This window comes from Peromyscus maniculatus, chromosome 13 (genome assembly GCF_049852395.1).
Source record: "Peromyscus maniculatus bairdii isolate BWxNUB_F1_BW_parent chromosome 13, HU_Pman_BW_mat_3.1, whole genome shotgun sequence".
NCBI classification, from domain to species: Eukaryota; Metazoa; Chordata; class Mammalia; order Rodentia; family Cricetidae; genus Peromyscus; species Peromyscus maniculatus.
In genome coordinates this window covers 22340382-22345302 of record NC_134864.1, presented here as the reverse complement: position 1 = coordinate 22345302, position 4921 = coordinate 22340382, and the positions used below count along the sequence as shown (strand labels likewise).

At 45.2% G+C, this 4921-nt stretch overlaps 1 pseudogene; it reads left to right on the top strand.

The window, feature by feature from the left end:
• Window positions 1-3309: 3309 nt before the first annotated feature.
• On the top strand, window positions 3310-4045 carry LOC143268280 (large ribosomal subunit protein eL21-like; annotated as a pseudogene).
• The last annotated feature ends 876 nt before the right edge of the window (window positions 4046-4921 follow it).

The following is a 4921-nucleotide window of genomic DNA, read 5'->3' as shown; positions in this document are numbered from 1 at the left end:
GTATGTAAGAGAAAATATGTATTTGTCTTTCTTCCTTCCCCCACTATTCTCACCTATACCCCTCAGTCACTTTTTCCCTACAAAAATCATGCTCTATTTTCATACAATATCTAGATTTAATACAGACATAGTATATGAGAGAATGTATATGATAATCTCTTTATGACTTTGGCTTATTTCACTTAATATCATTATTTCCATCAATTTTTCTATAAATGTATTATTTAACTTTTAACAATATGTGTCTGTGTGCACGCCTGTTTGAACATGCATCACATGAAAAGGTGAGTACATGTGCCAACAGAGGCCAAAAGAGGGTATCAGGACCCCTAGAACTGGATTTTCAGGTTGTGAGCCTCCTGAAGTGGGTGCTGGGAACTGTGCCTAGGTTGTCTGCAAGAAAAGCAAGCGCTAAGTGCTGAGCCATGTGTCTAGCCTTGGAGCTCAGCAGTATTTTTGAAGGAAACAAAAGAGCAGAAGAGAAATAAGACAGGGGCAAGGAGGGAAGGGAAAATAAGGACGGAGTAGAACAGCTGATGTCATCTAGCACGTCCCTCTCGCCTTGCAAATGAAATAGGATCCAAGGAACCAAAGGCAGCCAAGAAATTGGTGTCGTCCTAAAAGAGGTGGTTTGCAATAGTGTAGACTACTCATTGGTTTGTAGTAAGTGGTGTTTAAGCTTGTGCTATGGAAATACTAGAAAAGTTATATTAAAAAAGGAAAATTAATGTTCCTAGACTACACTTCTCTAGAGTCAGTGTTTGTGTGTTCTCCCAAAATGCGTATGTCAAGACGCTAGCGTCCAGTGTGACGGCACATAAAGGGGGGGCTATGGGAAGTAATTGGGGTTAGGTGAAGTTATCATGGTGGGGCCTCAAGAAGGGGTCAGTGCCCTTACAAGAGCCACCGTAGAATTTGTATTCTCTCGTTCGTATTTTCTCTCTTCCTTTCCCTCCACTCCCCTTTCCCCTGCCCTCTCAGGTTCCCTCCTCTCTCTCCATCTTCCTCTCCTTATTTTCTTCCCTCCTCTGGCCCTCACATGTGAGAAGAGAGGGAGGGAGCCTTACATCAACCACAAAGAGAATCCTCATCACAACCTGACCATTCTAACACCCTGGTTCTGGGTATCCAACCTCTATGCCTTTGAAAGAATATGTCTCCATTGTCATCGATCTGCAGCATTTTGCAGTGTCCATGAGAGCAAACTGAACCTCGTGTATACATATCCATAATCAGACTTGGAGAACCCAAGGACACTCCTTGACTTCCCATTCGAAATATAGGGCATCTCCTCACTCCCCACCAACATACCAAAATCCTTTGTAACTATACACATGCTTTGTGATCTGTTCAGTGTCTACAGTTTTCCAGACCCTTCTCCAATCAGAATCATTGAGAATTCTCTCTCTTCCCCAAACCAAAGTAATTGTAGAATTGTTTTCTTTTATTTACACAAGCTTCTAATGAAAATATTTTACATTAGCTTCCCCTGGGCTTTAAGTTCTTGGAATGTAAGAGTCTAGATCTCATTCAGCTTGTAATACTTTGCTGTACCTAGCATAATTTCTACCACTAAGCAGCTTCCCTATAAATATCTGCTGGATCTAATGGAATCCACTACTGAACACTTACCCAGCCCCTAGATAAGGCTTTCCTGCCAGACAGGAGAAGATTGACAGTTCCCAACAGGGCCAGAATGCCGCTTTTCCTCTAGAAGATTTAGGAAACTGCCCGCAGATTCCACCAACCTTCCAAGCATCAAGAAATCAATGACAGCAAATAGTGTTGTCAAAGGGCCAGGTCGTGGGAGAACATCCACACAGGGGGATCCGGTGAATGGTCCACAGCTGCAGACCCACAGAGGCTTATCAAGTCCTCCTTCACCTGGCCCCCCACATAGAAATAGGTCAGGCTCAGGCAAAGAGCAACTAGCTGATTGTCCCCACTCCTGGAGTGATGCCTGTGCCTGCCGGTAAGTGAAGAAAAGGTGAATTTTCTCCATTCTGAGCCGCAAGGCCCAGAGAGGACCAAACAGACTCCTGTATGCCTGCAAGACAAGGGGAGGGGAGGCAGGGTGAGGGAGGAGCAAATGACTAGCAGGCTGGAGTGCACAAATGAGCACACTCCAGCTGTGCAGAGGAGAAGAGAGAATGCCGCTCGGCATGAGGAATACATCATCATTGTAATCCTCACAGGCAGGAAGGAGCTTGCAGTATTGAGATGTGAAGTAAGCCTAACATGACTAGCCTTGCAGTGTACATGTTAGCACACTGGAACTGGAAATGAGCTGATTAGAAACTCAGAAGTCCTCTAGTAGGTGCTTATGTGTGAGCTGGCCTATCCTTCTTCTTCTCAGTACCTGCTCTGTCCACTTTGGCGCCCTCCTCTGCCACCACCCCATCACCTCTCTGCTCTCTCCTCCTTGGAGGGGCACCATTCTCTACAGAAACGCTTACTTCTGAAGGTAGCAAAATAGATTAAAGTCTTGAGCAAGCTGCTTGGAACCCCAGGGTGAAAAGACTGAATGGAAATGGAGAGAAAAGAAGGAGCAATAAGCAAAGTTAATTTAAGGCCTGAGAAAGGCAGTCTGGCAGTCTCGGGCCCGCATTATCTCACCCTGCAGCTGCACTGATTCACCCACTTTCATCGCTGGCATAAACAGTCCATATCTCCAATTACAAGTGCCTGGGGAGCAAGCATTAGTATGCTGCATACAGTCTGGGGAAAGGTGTAAGTCTGAGGTGCTGCCTGCCTTAGAAGTCTCTAGCAGACATGTCCAGGAACAAAGGGAAAAGCCAAGCTTCTCTCAGATGTCAGAGCTCATGTCTGAATGATGAGGTCAAGTGCTTGTGTCAGAATCCAAAGAGAATGGGAGAGAGAAGAGGCAAGAAGACGCAATTGGCCACTAGAGTAATTTCATTAAAGTGCTCCGTAAAGAGTGACCTGGCCGCTAAGAGCTTTGGTCTAATTTTAGGGGGGAGGCAAAACAGTAATAACATGGATGAGCATGTCAGCTGGGAGCCAAGTACACAGGGAGCAAGAATGAAAGAGACGCTTGCACACCCTCTCCTCTTTCCTCACATTTTAATTATCAGTTCCTTTTTATCACTTTAAAAGAGCATGGCATTGCATTTAGAACAGAATAATTCAGTGCATCCTACCTGGGACTCCATCTCAAACCAAGCTCTCTACACACCACAGCTGCACACAGCAACTTGATCTAACTAGACCACAGGCACTTCATTAGTAAAGACTCTCAGTCGAAAAATGTAAGAAGGAAACAGATAAAAAAATGTGAGAGTCGCCCTTTCGGCCGCCGCAGCCATCTTCCAGTAACTCGCCAGAATGACGAACACAAAGGGAAAGAGGAGGGGGACCCGCTATATGTTCTCCAGGCCTTTTAGGAAGCATGGAGTTGTTTCTTTGGCCACTTACATGCGAATCTACAAGAAAGGTGATATTGTAGACATTAAGGGAATGGGCACTGTTCAAAAAGGAATGCCTCATAAGTGTTACATGGCAAAACCGGAAGAGTCTACAATGTCACCCAGCATGCCGTGGGCATCATTGTAAACAAGCAAGTTAAGGGCAAAATTCTTGCCAAGAGAATTAGCCGGGCGGTGGTGGCGCACGCCTTTAATCCCAGCACTCGGGAGGCAGAGCCAGGCGGATCGCTGTGAGTTCGAGGCCAGCCTGGGCTACCAAGTGAGCTCCAGGAAAGGCGCAAAACTATGCAGAGAAACCCTGTCTCGAAAAACCAAAAAAAAAAAAAAAAGAGAATTAATGTGCGGATTGAGCACATCAAGCACTCTAAGAGCCGAGACAGCTTCCTCAAGCGGGTGAAGGAGAACGACCAGAAGAAAAAGGAAGCCAAGGAGAAGGGCACCTGGGTTCAGCTGAAGCGCCAGCCCGCCCCACCCAGAGAAGCACACTTTGTGAGGACTAACGGGAAGGAGCCTGAGCTGCTGGAGCCCATTCCATACGAATTCATGGCCTAATGTACAAAAAGAAATAAAAGACCTGGACTGTAAAAAAAAAAAAAAAATGTGAGAGTCTAAGTGGCTAATAATGGAACTAGTTAAATAAGTCACAAATGCACAGTATAGTGCACATTGTACAATCAATGATTTAGTGCTGTTTTCCCGAGCGAGTGGCTAATGTTTAGCTACAAAATAAGAGCTTTCACATGGGGGACTGGTAAGACAGCTTTTGAGATAGCGTTTGTCTGATAAGATGCAGCAGCATGTCCGACTGGAATGGAGAAATCAGTCCTCTTGCATGCAGTGGGACTGTGTACACCTTCACGAACATGTTGATGTGGCCCAGGACCTCAAAACAACCTTAATTCTTCACTGAGGTCTAAGCCCCTGCCTCTGATCAACCCTGGGAGACTCTGGGGACAATATTAGTTTATTTAGGTAGCATCTATTTATCTCTTCCTTGCTAACTGCCATCTCAACTGTTACGTTGCATCAGTCTTTCCTGTTCAATATAGCTTCAATTTTTTCGACCTTCCTGGCATAAAGCATGGCTCTGACTAATAAGAAGTGAGAATGCATTGGCAAAGGCCAGTATGAAAATAAGGTAGGAAGGAGGAGTCAGTCCTCACAAACCTTTGGCCCACCCGTAATGCTGAAAGGGAGTGGCCATCTTGTGCTTTGAGACATCAGAATCCACACGCAGGGCACAACTGAATAGGGAGCAGATCATTGGCTCTGAGTTGGTGCAAGGAGGCAGAGTAGCTGTCACTTACCATTTGTCTTCAATTTGGGTTACATGCAAAGGAAGAAGATTATGAAAAGAAAATGTCATTTGGTTTCTCTTTGGTCTCATCCAATCAACTTCTGATATTGATAACAGATACCCATTAAAATCCTGGACAATCAAAACCATCCTCTTTCTCCACTTCCACCCAAAGAGA